The sequence below is a fragment of the Pan troglodytes genome, chromosome 7 (assembly GCF_028858775.2).
Source record: "Pan troglodytes isolate AG18354 chromosome 7, NHGRI_mPanTro3-v2.0_pri, whole genome shotgun sequence".
Taxonomy (NCBI): Eukaryota; Metazoa; Chordata; class Mammalia; order Primates; family Hominidae; genus Pan; species Pan troglodytes.
In genome coordinates, this window is record NC_072405.2 from 75,393,419 (window position 1) to 75,417,355 (window position 23,937).

At 41.7% G+C, this 23,937-nt stretch overlaps 1 protein-coding gene across 5 annotated transcripts in view; it reads left to right on the top strand.

Annotated features, from left to right (window-relative positions):
- Window positions 1-23,937, top strand: part of SGK3 (serum/glucocorticoid regulated kinase family member 3) — a 150,741-nt gene that overhangs the window by 26,902 nt on the left and 99,902 nt on the right. The gene's annotated exons all lie outside the window — the stretch shown is intronic.

Consider the following 23,937-nt stretch of genomic DNA (forward strand, 5'->3'; position numbering starts at 1 on the left):
ACGGGGTTTCACCATGTTGGCCAGGCTGGTCTTAAACTTCTGACCTCAGGTAATCTGCCTGCCTCAGCCTCCCAAAGTGCTGGGATTACAGGCATGAGCCACAGTACCCAGCCGACACTGGGTAATTTATAAAGGAAAGAGGCTTAATTGACTCACAGTTCAGCATGGCTGGGAGGCCTCAGGAACCTTACAATCATGGTGGAAGGGAAAGCAAACATGTCCTTCTTCACATGGCATCAGGGGAGAGAAGAATGAGAACTGAGTGAAGGGGGAAGCCCCTTATAAAACCATCAGATCTCATGAGAACTTATCTACTTACTTACTATCATGAGAACAGCATGTGGGAAACTGCCCCCATGATTCAATTACCTACCACTGGGTCCCCCCCACAACATGTGGGGATTATGGGAACTACAATTCAAGATGAGATTTGGGTGGGGACATGGCCAAACCATATCAGTTACACTGACAGTTAAATTTCCATATAAATTTTGGCAGGGACAAACCTCATAGAAACAATAGCACACATTTTTGTACCAGAATTATCTCTTTCAGATGTCGTTGTCTGTACTTCTGCAGTCCATAAGGAAGTCTGCAACTCCCTAAGACACGTTCAGCAGGCTTCAGCTCATCTCTAGAGGTGGGAGTCATAGTTGTCATTAAAATTACTTATTGATACAGAAACATTAACAAATTTAAAAAAGAATAAGAAAAATGTGATTTGGTTCTATGAAAATAATGTTAAGTTCCATCATTTTATATGGTTTCTTTCTCATTTGTACTTACGCATCATTGACTTCCTTTACTATACCAGACACATTAATGTAGCTTGAGTCTCAGCAATTTTTATCCATTTCGTTATATGTCAGCTTATAGTTTATGATTTTTATTATAATATAGTGCAGTTCATGGAACATAGTAACACCTCAAATATATTTGTTGAGCTAATGAACTAAGCTCTGTTAATGCAAACTCAGCCTTTGTGCTTGATTGCTCATGTTAGTATGGTCATCTGCTCACACCTTATAAAGTAGGCTGAGGCCGGGCACAGTGGCTCACACCTGTAATCCCAGCACTTTGGGAGGCCGAGGTGGGTGGATCACCTGAGGTCAGGAGTTCAAGACCAGCCTGGCCAACATGGCGAAACCCTGTCTCTACTAAAAATATAAAAATTAGCCAGGTGTGGTGGTGCACGCCTGTAGTCCCAGCTACTCAGGAGGATGAGACAAAAGAATCACTCGAACCTGGGAGGTGGAGGATGCGGTGAGCCGAGATTGCGCCACTGCACTCCAGCCTGGGCGACAGAGTGAGACTCTGTCTCAAAAAAAAAAAAAAAAAAAAAAGTAGGCTGAAGAACAATGGAGGAAAAAATTTCCCCCATTCCATCCTGCATACCAGAAGAGACTAATCTTCTTAAAGCCCTGTTTTAATTGCATGCCTACCTTTCTTAACCCACAATAGCTCTTTATTAGTTCAAGTCTAAACTCCTAACCTTGCCTTACTTGTTTAACTTAATTTTGGGTAGACTTTCTACAGAGTAAGTCTAGACAGTTTGATCAGTTTACTTAATAGGCAGAGTAGGCAGGGAGTACAAATTGGTTGCTCTTTCTTAGAGCAGATTTTGACTTTTCAAGTCTAAGCTTTAGTCTCAGAGTATAGACTTTAAAATTATATGTTGGGGCCAGGCATGGTGGCTCACGCCTGTAATTGCAACACTTTGGGAGGCCTAGGTGGGCGGATCATTTGAGGTCAGGAGTTTGAGACCAGCCTGACCAACATAGTGAAACCCTGTCTCTACCAAAAATACAAAAAGCCGCATGTGTTGGTGGGCATCTATAATCCCAGCTACTCGGGAGGCCTCTGAGGCATGAGAATTGCTTGAACCTGGGAGGTGGAGGTTGCAGTGAGCTGAGATTGCACCGCTGCACTCCAGCCTGGGCGATAGAGCAAGACTCCATCTCAAAAAAAAAAAAATAATAATAATTATATGTTGGTGGGGCTGGGTACAGTGGCTCATACCTGTAATCCCAGCAGTTTGGGAGACCGAAGCAGGCAGATTGCTTGAGCCTAGGAGTTTGAGACGAGCCTGGACAACATAGTGAGACCCTGTCTCTATTAAAAATTCAAAAAAATAAGAAAGAAAATTATATGTTGGTGCACTAAACAAAAGCTTTGTATTCACCAAATATTTATTGAGTGTCCCCCAAGGGATAGGCACAGTACCAGTAGATGAGGCTTTGGTAATAATCAAGATCAACATAGCCTCTGTCCTCAAGGAAGTTACGGTCTAATTGTACAGGTAAATAAACAATTATAATCTAAGGTAAAAGGTGCTAGGATGGGGGCAGTGCCCCAGGGCCCCTTAGCAAGGGCATCTGATCTAGCTTTGGGATCAGGTTTCTCAAACACAGTGACATCTAGTTTGATGTCAGTCCTTGGGAAGTACATTACAAGTCAAAGGAACATTAAGTACAAAAGCCTAGTGGGAAAAGAGCCCCAGATGCTTAAAAAAGTGGGCAAAGTTTCTTAAGGCTGAATCTTAGGTACAAAGAGCTATCTGTATTACTGTAATAGATCATGAAACGAAAGAAAGGATATCTCTTTTTCTTACCAGAGACTTGCTTGCTCTTTTCCTCAGGGCCTAAACTGTTCAAATCATTTTTTTTTTATGAATGTTTAGGAGAAAAAAAATCAAAATGAATAAAATGAACTTCATTTGGTTCACTGAACACCTATCTTCATTTCTAGTCACATGTTATATATTTCTCCATTAATTTTTTGTCTGTTTGTTTGTTTTTTTTGTTTGTTTTTTTTTATTATACTTTAAGTTTTAGGGTACATGTGCACATTGTCAGGTTAGTTACATATGTATACATGTGCCATGCTGGTGCGCTGCACCCACTAACTCGTCATCTAGCATTAGGTATATCTCCCAATGCTATCCCTCCCCCCTCCCCCCTCCCCACCACAGTCCCCAGAGTATGATATTCCCCTTCCTGTGTCCATGTGATCTCATTGTTCAATTCCCACCTATGAGTGAGAATATGCGGTGTTTGGTTTTTTGTTCTTGCGATAGTTTACTGAGAATGATGGTTTCCAATTTCATCCATGTCCCTACAAAGGATATGAACTCATCATTTTTTATGGCTGCATAGTATTCCATGGTGTATATGTGCCACATGCACACGTATGTTTATTGCGGCATTATTCACAATAGCAAAGACTTGGAACCAACCCAAATGTCCAACAATGTTTGTTTGTTTTTTAGAGACAGGGTCTCACTCTGTTGCACAGGCTGGAGTGCAGTGGCATGGTCATGGCTCACTGTGCCCCAAACTCTTGGCCCCAAGGGATCCTCCCACCTCAGCCTCCTGAATAGCTGGGACTACAGATGTATGCCACCATGTCTGGCTGATTTTGATATTTTTTGTAAAGATGAGGCCTCACTATGTTGCCCAGGCTGATCTTGAATTCTTGGCTGTAAGTGATCCTCCCAACTCAGCCTCCCGAATAGCTGGGACTACAGATGTATGCCACCATGTCTGGCTGATTTTGATATTTTTTGTAAAGATGAGACCTCACTATGTTGCCCAGGCTGATCTTGAATTCTTGGCTGTAAGTGATCCTCCCACCTCAGCCTCCCAAAGCACTGGAATTATGGGCATGAGCCACCATGCCTGGCTCTATATTTTTAATTTATGTAATTTTTATGCATATAAAATTAATAAGTCAGTCTTTATGAGATGATATAGACATCACTGCAGTTTGCTGGCATACCACTGCCCCACATTTTTTGTATCTCCATTGCTGTTGGAGTAAGATCAGACTCAGCATATTGGTCAAGTCAATGACCTTTCATGGTTAGTCTCCAATCATGCCTTTCTGTCTCCATTTTCCACTCCTCTCCTTCATTCAGACTTACCATTTTGTCTGCTATGCCTTTAGTGCACACTTTGTTTTCCTGCTTTTGAGCCTTTACTTACCTTCCCTTCACCTGTAACAGCCTTTTTCCCATTCACTGCCTGTCAGTCTGTAATTCTATCAAGTCTGTAATTTTCTTGCCATCCTCCCTGCCTCCACCAATTCTCTACTCCAGAAGTGTTTTATTTTTTCTTTTTAATAGAAGAGACCATAGTTTTTTGCAGTGTTTTTAAAACTGTGGGTTGCAACCCATTAGTGACTCATGAAGTCAATTTAGTGGGTTGTTAGCAGCATTTAAAAGCCTGGAATAAAAGAAACTTGAAAATATCAAAATGTATATTAAAAAGAGATAATATTGTTTCATGGCACTTTTGTTGCACTTCTGGCTCACCATGTAAAATGCTTCTGGCTTATAATGTAAAATGTATTTCATAATGTGGGTCTTGGTCAAATAATTTGAAAAGTACCAGTCCATATCCTATCTATGGATTAGCTCTGCAATTACGTTATATATTACTTAAGGACAGGGACTTCTCACTCAGGCTGTAAATATTCCACCCTCCCCACTTCATATAGTAACTAGGGTGCTCCTTTGTCCACTTTGTTCATTGTTAAGTGCTAATGTTATTTTTGTTTTTGTTTTTGTTTGAGATGGAGTTTCGCTCTTTTTGCCCAGGCAATGGCGTGATCTCAGCTCACTGCAACTTCTGCCTCCCAGGTTCAAATGATTCTCCTGCCTCAGCCTGCTGAGTAGCTGGGATTACAGGCAAGTGCCACCATGCCCAGCTAATTTTTGTGTTTTTAGTAGATACAGGGTTTCACCATATTGGCCAGGCTGGTCTCGAACTCCGGATCTCACCCACCTCGGCCTCCCAAAGTGTTAAGATTACAGGCGTGAGCTACCGCTCCGAGAGCTAATTTTTTTTGTACTTGTCTCTAATTCTTCCTAAGCCCTGTAGCAGCCTTGCCATACAATTTTCCACAGTCAAATCTAGCAGACTGGAATTTTTCAGCTCCATTTCCCTGCTGGAACCTTCCTCCAGGAGTCCTCTGTCCTTTTGTTCCAATCTGGGATGCTGCTGCACAGTTGTCATCCTGGAAATGCTCTTTGCCTCTTACCTGGGCTGGATCCTTTGCTGCTGCTTTTTTTGGCTTATTCTGTACTTGTGGTAGATCACATAGTCTAATAGCTTACTGAGACAGCGTGCATGGGAGGTAATTTTTTTAACCTTATACTATTTGAAAGTGTCTGTAGTCTCCCTTCACAATTGACCGATAGTTTGGCTGGTTATAGAACTCTGGCTGAAAATTGTTTTCCTTTAGACTTTTAGAGGCATTGCTCCCTTGTCTTCTAGTTTCCACTGTTGCTGTTAAAAGGCCATGCCATTCTTATTCCTGAACTTTTGTATGTGACCTGTTGCTGCCTCTCTGGAAGCTTTTAATATCTTCTTTTTTATATATTTTATTTTTCTATTGTGCTGTGTACTCAATGGACCTTTTAAATCTGGAATTTCTTGGGAAATTTCTTATTATTTCTGTTATTTGGTGAAATTATCAAATATATATGCATATATATGTGTGTGTGTGTGTGTGTGTGTGTGTATATATATATATATATATATATATATTTTTTTTTTAGATGGAGTTGCAAAGGCTGGAGCTCACTGCAACCTCTGCCTCCCGGGTTCAAGCAATTCTTCTGCCTCAGCCTCCCAAGCAGCTGGGATTATAGGCATGCCACTATGCCTGACTAGTTTTTGTTATTTTAGTGGAGATGGGGTTTCACCATGTTGGCCAGGCTGGTCTTGTACCCCTGACCTTAAATGATCCACCCGCCTTGGCCTCGCAATGTGCTGGGATTACAGGCATGAGCCACCATGCCCAGCCTTTTTTCTTTCTAGATTTTTGATTAGTTGTGTGTGGGACCTTTTGGATTGGTCCTTCAATTTTCTTAGTTTTTTTCCTCTTGCCAACCTTGGCATTTTTTGTCTGTTTTCTGTAAGTCTTTGTCAACTTTACTTGCCAACATTACTATTGAAGTTTTTGTTCTAACTGTAATTTTTAGTTTCTAAGAGGTCTTTCTTGTTCTCTGTGCTTTTTTAGTCTTTTATTTTTTTAAAGTTTCTTGTTCGTGTTTCATACATATACCTTCTATCTCTATGAAAATTGGTTTTTCTTTTAATAGACAAAACCCATTTGTCTATTCCTAGCATTCTATTTCCTGATTTTATTTATTCTAGTTTTTTTGTTTCATTGTTTTGTTTGTTTGTTTTCACTTTGGTCCTTTATGTCCTTTATGTCCTTTTGGTCCTTTATGTCCTTTGTTTCACTTTGGTCCTTTTTCCTCAAGTGCCTGATGATTATTTAGGAATGAGACATTAAAAGAATATGTTAGAAACTGAGTAAAAGTTGGCCAGGCACAGTGGCTCACACCTGTAATCCCAGCACTTTGGGAGGCTGAGGCAGGTGGATCACGAGGTCAGGAGATCGAGACCATCCTGGCTAACTTGGTGAAACCCCGTCTCTACTAAAAAATACAACAAAAATTAGCCAGGTGTGGTGGCGGGCGCCTGTAGTCCCAGCTACTCGGGAGGCTGAGGCAGGAGAATGGCATGAACCCAGGAGGAGGAGCTTGTAGTGAGCCGAGACCACGCCACTGCACTCCAGCCTGGGCGACAGAGAGAGACTCTGTCTCAAAAAACAAAAACAAAACAAAACAAAACAACAACAAAAACTGAGTAAAAGTTTTGTGTATCTGGGTGGGACTTTGTCTTAGTCCATTTGTGCTGCTGCTATTTCAGAATGCCTGAGACTGGGTAATTTATAAGGAACAGAAATTTATTTCTCACAGTTCTGGAGGCTGGGAAGTCCAAGAACCATGTGCCAGCAGGTTTGGTGTCTGGTCTCTGCTTCCAAGATGCCACTCTGAATGCTGCATTCTCCAGAAGGGAAGAATACTGTGTCCTCATATGGCAAAAGAGTGAGTGGAAGACAGTAAACCCTCTCCTACAAGCCCTTTTTTTAGTGGCATTAGTCCTAAACACCTCCCAAAAGAGCCCACCTCCCAAAACCTGTGCTTAGGGGATTAAGTTTCAACTTGAGTTTGGAGGGGACAAAACGTTCAAGCCATAGCAGACATTAAAGCTGAGCCAGCTTTTTTGATAGGGACCACCATAGATTATAGCAGCAGCAGCTATTTTCTCCAGAACTATTCAGGTTTTCTAGAAAAGCAGCCTCTTATCTCTTGCCCATTGCATCAAATTCTGGGCCTTTTCTCCGATTCTGCAGATTAGGTTAGCTCATTCCTGTCTGGTGTTCTCTGCAGGCTCTTAGGTTTTGCCCTCTAACCTCTGCCTGTTCTCCACTCTTCCATTGGCTTTCTGTCTTCAGATAGTCTAGGCTTTCTCTTTTCTTTTGCATTTTCCCTCTTGTTTTGAGGGGAATTCTGAGAGAAAAGATGAAACATCTTTTTGCCAACATTTCAAAACAAGTCATTTCCTGAACCTTTCAACTGACCAGTTTCTCTGTCTACATCATTTAAAATGGAGAGAGCTGGGCATGGTAGCTCACACCTGTAGTCCCAGTTACTCGGGGAGGGGAGGTGGGTGGTAAAATGGTAGTTTTGCTTGAGGCCAGGAGTTTGAAAACAGCCTGGCAACAGAGCAAGATCCTGTCTCTACATTTTTTTTTTTTTAAAGGCAAAATCTCATTCTGTCACCCAGACTGGAGTGCAGTAGCATAATCATAGTTCACTGCAGCTCTGAACTCTTGGGCTCAAGAGATCTTCCCACCTCAGCTTCCTGAGTGACTGGGACTATAGGCACACGCCATACTACACCTGGCTAATTTTTCTTAATTTTTTTTTTTTAGAGACCAGGTCTCACTATGTTGCCCAGGCTAGTTTTGAACTCCTGGCCTCAAGTGATCCTCCCACCTTTGTCTCGAAAGTTACTGGGATTACAGGTGTAAGCCATCATGTGGGCCTAACAAATATATATTTTTTAAATGGAGAGACTATGCTAATGTTTCTTCTACTCAGGGCTGTTGACACCTAATTAGTCAACATTAATGTATTTACAAAGATGAAATCCTGATGGAAGTATTCACTGGCATACTGTTTTCCAGAGGGTATAGAAAGGGTATTATATAGATTTTAAATTGCCTTTTAGAATTTCTCATTTCAAAAAAAAAAGGTTTTTTTTCCCCATCGTAATTTTAGATTTTGACAGGCTAGTGTTTGTTCATCTTTCATGGCCAATTCAAATATCCAGAGTATGACATCAGGAGAAGATTCATAATTCAAAGCATGCTGAATGTAACTTTCTGAAAGTTGTTCTCATGGTATTAAGGTGTGAGGTTTATTTTTAAAATAGACTTTTATTCCCTAACCTCATTTTAATGTTTTTGTTGTTGTTGTTGTTGTTGTTTTTGAGCATAGAACCATGGTTTTTCCATCTCAGAAACTTCTGTCAAATTTCTTACCTAGTAATTACTTAGAATAAAAGACTATCTTCAAGTAGTTTAAACAGCCACATAGTTTTCTGAATATATGGTACAGAATGCCTGTTTTAGAAAGTCCAGGGCTAGACTTGCAGGAGAACTAAAGGAGACCAAGATCTGGTATGGTGCCATATTATGAAAGAATGGTCCTATGTGTGATCATTTAGACTTCTTTGACTTTTCTTTTGCCATTTTTTTTTGAGACAGGTTCTCACTTTGTCACTCAGGCGAGAGTGCAGTGATGTGATCTCAGCTCACTGCAGCCTTGACCTCCTGGGCTCAAGTGATCCTCCCATCCCAGCCTCCTGAGTAGCTGGGACTACAGGTGTGTGCCACCACGCGTGGCTAATTTTTAATTTTTTTGTAGAGACAAGGTCCCATTATGCTGCCGTTTTGTACCACTTTAATATAAAGCTAAAAATCTTCCTTATCTTTTAAACTTTTAGCCACTTAGTAATTTCATTTTTTAAAAGTCTATTTGATTTGTTAAGTCTCTATTAAAAATGATGCAATGTGCTTTGCTGTGTAGCACAGCAGACAGAACACAAGCGTTAGTGTTGGACAGGCCTGGGCTTGGATTCTCGCACTGTGGATCACTAACTGTGAATCTCAGTGAGTTACTTAATGTTTCACTTTCCACATCTGTCCAATGGAAAGTTCATAAGGTTTTCCTTATTGGGATTACATGAGGTAATGCCTGTAAAGGCCTCAGCACCAGGCTCAGCTCTTGTTATTGAGGTATGTGAAGCATCTAACACACTGCCTTTTCCTCCTACTCTGCCTCCTACTTACTCAGGATGTTCTGCTGAGTCAAAGCTAGCAGTAGAAAATTATATAATATAAATCCTTTCTTCTCATTCTTAGAAGATTTAATTTGGAGATCGTTTTGGTAAATTTAAAAAATACTGCCACTAAAGTAGTATTTATTTATGCTCGAAGGTTTCTAAAGAATTGATCCCTGACTGTGCTGAACTGGCAACCTATAAAAACAACAGTGAGTTGCTGGAGGGAACTCCACATTTTTGAAATAATTTGTTTGCTAAGCTACTCGAGTTTTGGGTATTACCTAGGGGAATTTATAAATATGTCAAGCCTTGATAGATTTTTCCTTCTTATGTTAATGCACTATTAATATGCTGGGCTCATCCTGCCTGTGGGCCATGTGTCATCCCTGCTGTTACCGACATCACCAGCATCTCGATCCTCCTGGACCTGACCTTGTGCTCATTTGCTGGCGAGGAACCCACAGGACCAGGCCAGCAGTGCCTTGGATTCACATTTCCTTCTAACACCACTGATTTAGAGATCAATAAACTCTCTACCCTGACAAGTAGAAGGAGTAGGCTCATCAATTTTAATTTTGAAAATTGCCTACATACTGTTGTCATCACTTTGAGTTACTTTTAAAAAGATGGTGGACTCATCAATTTTAAACTTGTCGTGTCAGAGTTGGCCATTAGGGACTTCTGATTTTGATATTAAATTATTTCCTGTGAAATTCTCACTAGATTTTATTTATTTATTTATTTATTTATTTTAGACAAGGTCTCTCTCTGTTGCCCAGGCTGGAGTGCAGTGACACTATCTTGACCCACTGCAACCTCTGCCTCCCAGGCTCAAGTGATCCTCCCATCTCAGCCGCTTGAGTAGCTCTGGGACTACAGGCATGCATCACCACGCCCTGCTAAATCTCTAGGTATTCTAAATGAATGAATGCTTATGAGAGAATGGTTAAGAAAATATGAGAGTGGAAGGGATGGACCCATATTGTATTATTCAGAAAGTTATTCAGTCAATATACGTCAAAATGGGCAAAATTGGACTTGTTTCATCTTATAGAAAAGTTATTTTTGGCTGGGTGCGGTGGCTCACACCTGTAATCCCAGCACTTTGGGAGGCCGAGGCGGGCAGATCACGAGGCCCGGAGTTCGAGACCAGCCTGGCCAAAATGGTGAAACTCCATCTCTACCCACTACACTCCAGTCTGAGCTACAGAGTGAGACCCTGTCTCAAAAAACAAAAACAAAAACAAAACAAAAACAAAGAATAACAGTAAAAACCCAGCTATTCAGTTTCCTGTTCTCTTGATGGACACTTGGGTTGTTGCTATTTTTTCGCTAGTACGAACATTGACTTCTGGCACACATCTATTGGTGAATGTGAGCAAGAATGGAATTGCTAGACCAGTTGCTTAATTTCTGAATTTCATATGAAACATGATTTGCTTTTCTTGGAATTTAAGGAGGATTTGAGATTGAGATAATTTGGTTCAAATCAGTGGTTTGATAATGTTATATCAATTTTAGCAATTTTTCTAGGAAGAATAGTTTGCTTTTGAAATTAGGGATGATTGATTTATTCAGAAAGGCCAGCAAGTGAGGAATTTGAGATAATTTAGATATGTTTATATATAGATGCAGAAATATAAAGATATGAGACATGGTTTCAAGAGTTGGAATACAATAATAATAATGGCCAAATTATATTAAGTATGTAAAAAATAGAATGACTGCCTTGGTACATGGCAACTGAGTATCAGCCTCTGCCTGGAAATAGTTTCTGGGGTGTGTGTATGTGTGTGTGTGTGTGTGTGTGTATGTATGTGTGTAAATCTCTAAATATGAGAGGTGAAAAAATTACCTTCAGATTTCTTGGGTTTGGGATAAAAAAGGAATTCTTTTCTATACATTCAGCCTACCTTGATTCCCAGTGCATCTTCTACTACATGGAAGTAACATGCTGAATCAGTTTTTACTGTGACATTTGAAATTCTTCAAATTCAAGAAGAGATGAGTCAATAATGGCTATCATGATAGTCAACTTTGCGATTAGTGTTTATTGCCAATGCTGTCCTTTGTACATATCTGGAAATGTTTTACAAATAAAATATATGTACATTTCTGATATAATGCCTTCCTTTCTGGAAAATTCTTATAACAATCTAACATCGCTCACTTTAAAAATGTCCTCCCTTCCTTCCTAGTTCTCTGCTTAAGACATTTATTTTGCCCCAGCCTGAGCCAGGCACCTATTTGTCTAGGTGCTAGAGATACTATCCAATCCTGCCCTCAAAGAATGTAGAGTTTAGTGGGATAGAAGAATATGTAAACAGGCAATTGCTAGGCATTATTCTTTGATGAGGATTGGTTCGTATTTAGTCTTAAGAAATGTGATAGCCAGGCATGGTGGCACGTGCCTGTAGTCCCAGCTACTCGGGAGGCTAAGGCAATGAGAATCACTTGAACCTGGGAGGCAGAGGTTGCAGTGAGTTGAGATCACGCCACTGCACTCCAGCCTGGGCAACAGAGTGAGATTCCATCTCAAAAAAAAAAAAAAAAAAAAAAGAAAGAAAAGAAATATGAGGTGCTGGGTGTGGTAGCTCACACCTGTAATCCCAGCACTTTGGGAGGCCAAGGCAGGTGGATTTCTTGAGCCCAGGAGTTTGAGACCAACCTGGACAACATGGCAAAACCCCATCTCTACCAAAAAATATAAAAATTAGCCAGGCATGGTGATGGTGCACCTATAGTCTCAACTGCTTGGGAGGCTGAGGTGGGAGGATTGCTTGAGCCCAGGAGGCAGAGGTTTCAGTGAGCCAAGATCGCGCCACTGCACTCCAGCCTGGGTGATACAGTGAGATCCTGTCTCAAAAAAAAAGACCAGGCGCGGTGGCTTACGCCTGTAATCCCAGCACTTTGGGAGGCTGAGGTGGGCGGATCACGAGGTCAAGAGATCGAGACCATCCTAGCTAACACACGGTGAAACCCTGTCTCTACTAAAAATACAAAAAAATTAGCCGGGCGTGGTGGCGGGCGCCTGTAGTCCCAGCTACTCAGGAGGCTGAGGCAGGAGAATGGTGTGAAAAAAAGAAATGAGAGGAGTTGTGGGAAAGCCTCTGCTTTTAGGATATTAAGAAAATCTGTTCTTTGGCTTAAAAATACTCATTAAATTTAAGTACTGGTTTACATATTCATTTTTATAGGGCATTTCTGTACATATATTTTCAGAGCTTAAATGAAAAAGAAAACTCATTTGTTATGAGCTTCTTAAAATACCATTCTATTTTCTTATTTGTACTTCATGAAAAAGGAGAACTCTTTTCTCATTGCCTTAAGTACTTTTTTTAATATCATGAGTCATCACTTCTGGAAAGTTCTTCTTTAGAAAATACTTAGCTGTCATTGAGCACATCTTATAATTATGTTAATGAATTATAAATATGGTATGACATTTTGAATTATTTTGAATTATTTAAAACAATACATGGATTCCTTGAATCTATCTACACTTAATAAATGTGGATATTGTAATACTATCTTGCTTCACTATAAGAAAGAATAGGTACACAATAGGAATAATCTCTGATTATTAAAAATCATTCATTTTATTTATTTATTTATTTATTTATTTATTTATTTATTTATTTTGAGACAGAGCTTCACTCTTGTTGCCCAGGCTGGAGTGCAGTGGCGCAATCTCGGCTCACCGCAACCTCCGACTCCCGGGTTCAAGCAGTTCTCCTGCCTCAGCCTCCCAAGTAACTGGGATTAGAGGCATGAGCCACCACACCCGGCTAATTTTGTATTTTTAGTAGAGATGGGGTTTCTCCATGTTGGTCAGGCTGGTCTCGAACTCTCGATCTCAGGTGATTCGCCCACCTCGGCCTCCCAAAGTGCTGGGATTACAGGCATGAGCCCCCAAGCCCGGCCTAAAAATCATTTATTGAAAGGTCAATCTTTGAAGGACTATAATGTGACCAATAGATTTTGGCCACAAGGAGAGCGTGCCATGTGCCAACAAAATGGGATGTCAGGGTGGAAGCTGATGACGTTTCGTTGAAGAGTGCGTAGTAGAGGGGGAAGACAAGACAGCAGGTGCGGACTCTGTTCATTCAGTAAAACTTACTGTATGTGTAGTATGGTGACCAACCACCCTTGACTGTGGTAGTTTCCTGGAATGCATGACTTGGCAATGTTAAAACCAAAAGTCTGGGGTAATCCGGGGCAATTGGTCACCTACAGGGCAGATATTGTGCTAGGTTCTAAGGATGTAAAGGAAATAAACATGCAAAAAGAGAATTATTATGTAGGATGATAATTTAAGATAGCATTAAATTTAGGGGGCTATGGGAATACCCCCTATGTCGCAGAAGATGGTCAGAGAAGGCTTCAGGGAGAAGGTGATATAGTTGAAATGAATCCAGAGAAAGGAGTAGGAGTTACCCTGTGAAAAACTGGCGGGGGAGGGGGTAGGGGAGACAGAGCATTTCAGGCAGAAAAGTGTGCTGCATGTGGTTTTTAGAGAAATGCAAGCTGTTTTTTTCCAGAAAGAGAAGAGGAAGTAGCTAAAGGGGGCCAGGTGCTTATCCACAGTGGTTTGAGGATGTAGGGGATGCTGAGGGAGATTAAGCCTGATGTTTTCGGCGAGACAAGGACATTGCTTGGGGAGAGGGGAGAGTTAAGGGGAAGTGGGGAGTTTGAAGGGAGTGGGAAGTCACAGGTTTCTTTATTTTTTTAGAGACAAGGTCTCACTCTGTTGTCCATACTGGAGTACAGTGGCATGATCATGGCTCACTATAACCTCAAACTCCTGGGCTCAAGCCTCAGCCTCCCACCTCAGCCTCCCAGAGTGTTGGGATTATAGGTGTGAGCCACCACGCCTGGCCAGAAGTTACAGATTTCTGAGGTAATCAAATGAGAGCATATTAGGTGAAAAAGCTCTGAATATTACAAACATTAAAATAAATAGCTAACACTTATTGGATGCTTGTTTCAGGTACAACAACATTATTATATTTAATTATCACAACAATCACAAGAGATAGGTATCATTATTATTTCCATTTTGCAGATGAGAAAAACTAGGCAAAAAAAGTTAAAACATGCCCAAGGTTACACAGTTCCTAAGAGGTGGCAGCCAGAATTCTGTAGCTTCCATAAAGCCTACAACCTCTGCATTTAATGCATTTCCATATGTGACCTTATGTGATACTCACAACCACCTCTTGTGCTAGTATTATTCTTAGATGAACCAAGGTAGAAGCTTGTCCCAAATCACATGGGTAGTCAAGATATACAGTTAGGCAAATGCATAGGAGAGGACTAGGGGAAGATACTCGTAAATTGCTGAGACTTTGCTTTTCTCCATATTATATACTTTCCCAGCTTGCAAAAACTATTTTAAAAAAGAATATGGGCCGGGCACAGTGGCTCACACCTGTAATCCCAGCACTTTGGGAGGCCCAGGAGGGTTGATCACCTGAGGTCAAGAGTTTGAGACCAGCTTGATCAACATGGAGAAACCCCGTCTCTACTAAAAATACAAAATTAGCTGGGCGTGGTGGTGCCTGTAATCCCAGCTACTCAGGAGGCTGAGGCAGGAGAATCACTCGAACCTGGGAGCGGAGGTTGCAGTGAGCTGAGATCGTGCCATTGCACTCCAGCTTGGGCAACAAGAGCGAAACTCCATCTCAAAAAAAATAAAAAAAAAGAAAAGAAAAGAATATGATCTCCCCCTCTCCATACCTCCAAAATATTCTAGCCACTCATTTGAATTCCAATCCACGTTCTCCTAGAAGTCATGGATATCACTTCTTAACTCCTAACCAAATCACAAGATTGTTAATAGACTTTAAATGCCCTTATGACCTCTGAACTCCAATTGCCCTCTAGGCCCCTGAATCTTTTGGCAGTGCTGGAGGCTCTTTGGAGCTTTGTTTGATTTGTAACCCCCTTTTGCAGCATGGGAGAAAACTTTAGAGGCCTGGAGGTGGGACTCACATAAGCTTCAGCAGAATTGGTTGTTAAAGGAAAGGTTGGGATTAACACTCCCATCAAAGGCACACAAGGGTCTTGGCAGCATGGGGTAGAGTTGGTTTGGGATATTCACAGATCAGGGCTTTTCTGTTTAAATTGTGACCAGTGTTGGCTTTAGATAATTTCCTGCATTTGCAAATGAGGAATGAGAGATAATGCAAAAACTAAGGAACATTGCACCATTTTTACGTTGCTAATTAATGATTGAGACAGGACTGGACTTAAGGCTCTACCCGCTTAATTCAGTACTGCAGTGGGATTAAAAGTCAGTGAGGCTTGACCACCAAGATTACTGATTTGCTGGGACAGGTTGAGTATCTTTTATCCAAAATGCTTGGAACAGGAAGTGTTTTGGATTTCGGGTATTTACAGATTTTGGAATATCTGCATATGCATGATGAGATCTCTTGGGGATACGAATAAAGTCTAAAGACGAAATTCCCATTTATGTTTCATATACACCTTATGCACACAGTCTGAAGGTCATTTTATACAATATTTTAAGTAATTCTGTACATGGAACAAAATTTGTATACATTGAACTATCAGAAAGCAAAGGTGTCACTATCTCATTGCCCACGTGGACAATCTCATCACCTATGTGGTCGATCTGTACTTGTTTGGCATCACCATCATTTCTGACTCTGAATTTATATGCTAGTGATAAGCAATCATTTTCTCCCACTTATACACACATTAACACTTAACAGTAACCAATATGACACACCATTAATACAGTGAGAAAATAATGTGTTTAGGGTAACTAGGCAGCACAGTAGCATCCCCAGAATACCTGCATCAGCTGTTTAACAACAGCAACAAGGCCAGGCGTGGTGGCTCATGCCTGTAATCCCAGCACTTTGGGAGGCGGAAGCGGGTGGATCACCTGAGGTAAGGAGTTCAAGACCAGCCTGACCAACATGGTGAAACCTCGTCTCTACTAAAAATACAAAAATTAGCCGGGCATGGTGGAGCACTCCTGTAATCCCAGCTGCTGGGCAGGCTGAGGCAGGAGAATCATCTGAACCCAAGAGGCGGAGGTTGCAGTGAGCCGAGATCATACCACTGCACTCCAGTCTGGGGGACAGAGTGAGACTCCATCTCAAAAAAAAAAAAAAAAACGAAAAACAGCAACAACAAATAACAACAGGCTCTCAGTCTCTGCCTGTGATGCTGTGTTTTGATTAAAAGATTGTTGTACAATAACCCCCTTGGGGATGTTAAGTAAAACTGATAAAACTGTGTTGTGCACCTGCGTTTTAACTGCAACCTGTCGCATGATGTCAGGTGTGGAATATTCCACTTGTGGCATCATGTAGACACTCAGAAAGTTTTGGATTTTGAAACATTTTAGATTTTTTGAGTTAGGGATGCTTAGCCTGTACACCTCTTCCAGATGGTTGCTGCTGGTCTCAGAATCCTTCCTGGTGGGCTTGCAGATCTTGTTTTCATCTCTGAAACTCCCCCATTTTGTAACACCATACAGCACTCCCGTACTCATTGAGTGACCCCAGTATGTCAGGCACTATTCTAAACCCTGTAGGCCCAGTGGTGAACATGACAGACGCAGTCCCTGCCCTCATGGCTCTTAGGGTTTGGTAGGTGAAACAGTTATAAAACAGTTAAATGACTATTTACTTTCATTTGTATGCTAAATGATATGTATTAACAGGGTAAGTGTAGGCTCCTATGTGAGTATAACAGGGACCTTCACTTAAGTCAGGGGTCCAGGAAAGCTTCCCTGAGAAAGTCCAATTTAGGCTGATTCACAGAGAGCGAGAAGGAGTTAGCCAAAGTGTGATAGCCTGAATTGTGTCCCCTCAAATTCATATGTTGATGTTCTAGCCCCCAGTATCTCAGACTGTGACTGTATTTGGAGACAGGATCTTTAAAGAGGTAATAAAGTTAACATGAGGTCCTATGGGTGGGCCCTAATTCAGTATGACCATTGTTCTTATAAGAAGAGGAAATTTGGACTTAGCTCCGTACACAAGGAAGATGCTGTGAGGACACAGGGAGAAGGCAACCGTCTACAAGCCAAGGAGAGGAGGCTCAGGAGAGACCAGCTCTGGTGGCACATTGATCTCAGACTTGTGCCTCCAGAATTGTGAGACAATACATTTCTGCTGTTTAAACCACCCAGTCTGAGGTACTTGTTTATGACAGTCCAAGCAAACTATATACCAAACAAAAAATAGAGATGTGTGTTCCAGATGGAGTAAAAAAAAATGTATGAAGACTCAGAGGAGGGTTATGTGGGCTGGTTTAGTACTTACAAGGACTCACTCCATCTATGAGGAGCACAGGAATAAGGGGAGGAAAAGCATGGTATCCACATTTACAAAACCCCAAATCCTTTTAAGTTATGGGCTTACAAAAGACAAACCAAGAATCTTGAAATTGAGGCATGCATCTACTTTTTTTTTTTTTTTTTTTGAGACAGGGTCTCACATTGTCACTCATGCTGGAGTGCAGTGGTGCGAATATAGCTCACTGCAGCCTCAATCTCCTGGGCTCAAGTGATTCTCCTGTCTCAGCCCCCCAAGTAGCTGGGACTATAGGCACATGCCACCATACCTGGCCAATTTTTGTATGTTTTAGTAGAGACGGGGTTTGGCAGGGTCTCCCTGTTGCCCAGGCTGGTCTTGAACTCCTAAGCTCAAGCAGTCTGCCTGCCTCGGCCTCCCAAAGTGCTGGGATTACAGGCGTGAGCCACTGTGCCAGGCCAGCATCAACTATTTTTAAAAAGATAATAATCTGGACATGTAAGATTTATGTATTTATTGATGACCCAGTCTCCCTTAACCTTATCACGTATAGATCTGCTTCTAAGTTTATTATATACTTCTGAGGTTCTTTGCCTAGAAGGATGTTTTTCTACCTTTCTGCCCCTGAAGATTCAATGCGTAGTGCAAAAGGGCAGGAATCCTACCTACGTGATCCCTTTCCTAACTACTCAGGCCCTATTTTTTTTTTTTTTTTTTTGAGACAGGGTCTCGCTCTGTTGCCCAGGCTGGAATGCAGTGGCATGATCATGGCTCACTGCAGCTTCAACCTCCTTGGCTCAAGTGATCCTCCTCCCTTAGCCTCCTGAGTAGCTGGGACTACAGGCATGTACCACCACACCTAGATAATTTTTGTATTTTTTTGTAGAGACTCAAAAAGTTCTCACCATGTTACCCAAGCTGGTCTCGAACTCCTGGGGTCAAGTGATTCTCCTGCCTAGGCCTCTCAAAGGGCTGGGATTACAGGCATGAGCCACTGTGCCTGGCCCCCAGTCCCCATTTGTCTTTCCTCTTTCAATGGTTGTATGGGCCAGTGTTTCTCAAACATTTTGGTCTCACAGAACTCCTTACACTCTTAAAAATTACTGAGTACCCCAAGGAGTTTGTATTTATATGGGCTATCTATTTATACTAGAAGTTAAAACTGATAAATTAAAAAAATAAATAAATAAAAAAATATGGCCAGGTGCGGTGGCTCACACCTGTAATCCCAGCACTTTGGGGGGCTGAGGTGGAGAGATCACTTGAGGTCAGGAGTTTGAGACCAGCCTGGCCAACATGGTGAAACCTCGTCTCTACTAAAACTACAAAAATTAGCTGGGCGTGGTGGCGGGCACCTGTAATCCCAGCTATTTGGGAGGTTGAGGCAGGAGAATCACTTGAGCCCAGAACGCGGAGGTTGTAGTGAGCTGAGATCACGCCACTGCACTCCAGCCTGGGAAACAGAGTAAGACTCCAGCTTAAAAAAAAAAAGTGTATATATATACACATATATATACACACACTATATATATACACACACACACTATATGTATATATATACACACACACTATACACACACACACACACACACACACACACACATACCCTTTACATGTTAACATTAAAAACATATTTTTAAGGCCGGGCAAGGTGGCTCACACCTGGAATCCCAGCACTTTGGGAGGCCAAGGCGGGTGGATCACCTGAGGTCAGGAGTTCGAGACCAACCTGACCAACATGGCGAAACCCTGTCTCTACTAAAAATACAAAAATTAGCCAGGTGTGGTGGTGGGTGCCTGTGATCTCAGCTACTTGGGAGGCTGAGACATGAGAATAGCTTGAACCTGGGAGGCGGAGGTTGCAGTGAGCCGAGGTCGCGCCATTGCACTGCAGCCTGGGCAACTGAGTGAGACTCCGTCTCAAAAACAAACAAAAAAGTATTTTTATAAAAAATAACCTTTTCCAAAGCTGAAAAAATTAGTAATTAGCATTATATTATTTGTTTGCAAGTCTCTTTAATATCTGGCTTAGTAAGTGACCACTGAATCTTTAAACCTGTTTCTGCATTCAAACTGTTACAATATGTTGTTTTAAGTGAAATATCTCTCTATATCTATATATAGATATATAAATCAGGTCTTACAGAGATATGTAGTTGGAAAAAGCTGGGTATTTTTAAAGCCTTTTCAAAAATCTTGGCTAAGTAGTAGCTTCTTAGATATTAGATACAATGTGGATCCTGAATCCATATTAATGTACTTTTTTTGAGATGGAGTCTTGCTATATTGTCCAGGCTGGTCTCAAACTCCTGGGCTCAAGCAGTCCTCCTGCCTCAGCCTCCCAAGTAGCTGGAACTACCAGCATGCACCACCACTAAGGGCTCCATATCAATACATTTTTATGCTCAATTACATTAACATGCATTTGTCATTGTATTAGTTTCCTAGGACTACTGTACAGACACAACAGATTTACACCAGCTTAAAGCAACAAAAATTTATTCTGTTACAGTTCTGGAGGCTGGAAATCAAAGGCTGCACTCCCTCCAAAGACTCTAGGAAACAATGGGTTCCTTACGTTTTCCTAGCATCAGGTGGCCCTCTGCCTCTGTCTTAATAAGGCCTTCTTTTTTCTTTTTTCTTTTCTTTTTTTTTTTTTTTTTTTTTTGAGACAGAGTCTCACTCTGTCTCCCTGTCTCCCAGGCTGGAGTGCAGTAGCACGATCTCAGCTCACTGCAACCTCCGCCTCCTGGGTTCAAGTGATTCTCCTGCCTCAGCCTCCCAAGTGGCTGGGACTACAGGTGTGTGCCACCATACCCAGCTAATTTTTTATTTTTAGTAGAGATGGGGTTTCACTATGTTGGCCAGGCTGGTCTCGAACTCCTGACCTCACGCGATCCGCCCACCTCGCCCTCCCAAAGTGCTGGGATTACAGGCCAGGCGTGAGCCACTGTGCTGGGCCAATAAGGCATTCTCTTCCACGTGTCTCTGTGTCTTCTCTTCTGTCTCTCTCTTTTTTTTTTGAGACAGAGTCTGGCTGTGTCACCCAGCCTGGAGTGCACTGGCATGATCTTGGCTCACTGCAACCTCTACCTCCCGGGTTCAAGCAATTCTCTTGCCTCAGCCTCCCAAGTAGCTGGGACTACAGGCGTGCACCACCACACCTAGCTAATTTTCGTATTTTTAGTAGAGACATTGTTTCACCATTTTGGCCAGGATGGTTTTTGTTTGTTTGTTTGTTTGTTTGTTTGAGACGGAGTCTCGCTGTGTTGCCCAGGCTGGAGTGCAGTGGTGTGATCTCGGCTCACTGCAAGCTCCGCCTCCCGGGTTCACGCCATTCTCCTGTCTCAGCCTTCCGAGTAGCCAGGATGGTTTTAATCTCTTGACCTCGTGATCCACCCGCCTCGGCCTCCCAAAGTGCTGAGATTACAGGCATGAGCCACCACGCCCAGCCCCTCTTCTGTCTCTTAAAAGGACCCTTGTCATTGGGTTTAGGGTTTACCTGGATAATCTGGGAAGATCTCCTCTCAAGATCCTTTTTGGTGGCCACCATTCAATCTACTACAGCCGCTTACATTTTGAGTGGATTTTTGATGCATCCAAGGCTTTGTAATTTCTTTAATTAGTCATTTGGAAAATATTGGTTCACTGATTTATGCAGACCTTCCAAATATTGACACATTTCATGTAACAATATTATAAAAATCACATTTGTTAGTATCACTAAGTGAGTGCCTCAGAAAAATTTCTCAGTGGAGGAGAGCAGACGAGGTCATGGTGGCAGAAACTAATTTTCCAAAGCTCTACATTTGGCTTGAAAGCTTGAATTTTATCACTGCCAACAAATACATTGAGTTGTTTTCCTTGATGTGACAGGCTTACTTTGTTCATTTTCTTTTTTCTTTTCTTTTTTTTTTTTTTTTCTGAGACGGAGTCTTGCCCTGTCACCCAGGCTGGAATACAGTGGCGCTATCTCGGCTCACTGCAAGCTCCGCCTCCCGGGTTCACGCCATTCTCCTACCTCAGCCTCCTGAGTAGCTGGGACTACAGGTGCCCGCCACCACACCCGGCTAACTTTTTGTATTTTTAGTAGAGACAGGGTTTCACCATGTTAGCCAAGATGGTCTTGATCTTCTGACCTCATGATCCGCCTGCCTCGGCCTCCCAAAGTGCTGGGATTACAGGCGTGAGTCACTGTGCCCGGCCACTTTGTTCATTTTCAAGAAAGTGTCTGCCAAATACTTAAGTTTGGCAAATACCATCATTTGTCCGTCATCATTTCAAGTAAAAATGAGATTCTATGAAAAAGCAGCTAGTTTAGATTGCATCTCAAACAATCACACAAGGGCTTTTCTTCTAATCATAAGATTTTGATATATAGCAGAAGTGCTTTATGTATATTTTCCATTTTGTCACACAGGACATTATAAAGAAATGTACTAAGCCGGGCATAGTGGTGCATGCCTGTAATCCCAGCTACTTGGGAGGCTGAGGCAGGAGAATCGCTTGAACCAGGGAGGCAGAGGTTGCAGTGAGCCAAGATCTCACCATTGCACTCCATCCTGGGCAACAACAGTGAAACTCTTGTCTCAGAAAAAAAAAAAAAAAAAAGGAAATGTACTCAAAGGTCAAGATTGAATAAAATTAGTAATCTTTACTGCTTTATCAAGGACATTCCTTTTAAATTTTTATTTAATTTTTAGAGACAGGGTCTTACTCTGTTGCCCAGGCTGGAGTATAGTAGTACCATCATAGCTCACTATAACTTCAAACTCCTGGCCTCAAGCAATCCTCCTGCTTCAGGTTTCAGCCTCCTGAACAGCTGGGACTACAGGTGCATGCCACCATGCCCAGCTAGACATTCTTAAGTGAATCTGATTTTTGGGTTTTTTGTTTTTTAACTACAAGTGATGGTGAAGAATACAATGACTACAAGAAATGTGGTTTCACTGCCTGGATTCCTGCCAAGTCACCAGTAGTTCTAGTCACTATTGTTTTTGTACCATCAGTGCAAATGTCAACACAGAGAAAAAGGCAAATAACATCTTTGTGTTATTATAAAAATAGTTTGGGCTGGGCATGGTGGCTCACGCCCCAGCACTTTGAGAGGCTGAGGCGGGCGGATCACAAGAGGCTAGGTGTTTGAGACCACCCTAGCCAAAATGGCAAAACCCCGTCTCTACTAAAAATACACAAGTTAGCTGAGTGTGGTGGTGCATACTTGTAATCCCAGCTATTTGGGAGGCTGAGGCAGGAGAATCACTTGAACCCAGTTGGTGGAGGTAACAGTGAGCTGAGATTGCATCTCTGCACTTCAGCCTGGGTAACAGAGTGAGACTCTCTCTAAAAAAAAAATAAATAGTAAATGTTTTAAAAGAAAAAAACCCATCTTTTTATTATATAAAATTTCAAACATAAAAAAGTCATCTGAATAGTATAATTAGCCTTCATAAGCCTACTGCCCCATTTCAACAGTTAGCTAATTATGGCTAAATCTTATTGCACTCCCCTGCCCCTACACACATATAATTTTGAACCAAATCCCAAACATCAGATTGTTTCATCTGTAAATATTTAAGTATTAGCTCTATAACATAGACTTTTTAGACTCTTTTTTTTTGAGACGAAGTCTTGCTCTTGTCCCCCCAGTGCAGTGGTGCAATCTCAGCTCACTGCAACCTCCGCCACAGGCGCCTGCTACCATGCCCGGCTAACTTTTGTATTTTTAATAAAGACAGGGTTTCACCATGTTGGCCAGGCTGGTTGTGAACTCCTGACCTCACGTGATCCACCCACCTCGGCCTCCCCAAGTGTTGAGATTACAGACGTGAGCCACCGCGCCCGGCCTATAACATAGACTTTTTAAAAACATAACATCAGCTGGACGTCAGGAGATCGAGACCATACAAACCAACATGGTGAAATCCCATCTCTACTAAAAATACAAATTAGCTGGGCGTGGTGGCATGTGCCTTTAATCCCAGGTAGTCGGGAGGCTGAGGCAGGAGAATTGCTTGAACCAGGGAGTTGGAGGTTACAGTGAGCCAAGATCGCACCACTGCACTCCAGCCTGGCGATAGAGTGAGACCGCGTCTCAAAAAACAAAACCAAAAACAAAAATATAACATCATCACACTTAAAAAAAACCCACTGATTTTTTTCTTTTTATTTTTATGATTTCTTATTATTGGATATCTAGTCATGTTTGAATTCTCAAATTGCCTCATAATTTTTTTAGTTGTTTAGTCTAATCAAGATCTAAATAAGATCCATACAATTGGTAATTGATACCTCATTTTAAGTCTTTTATTCTGTATATCTGCTGCCTTTCTTTTTTCCCTTATAATTTATGTAATAAAGAAACCAGGTCATTTAGCCTGTAGGATCTCCCACTAAAGTTTACTGATTGCATCCCTATGATGTCATTTGACATG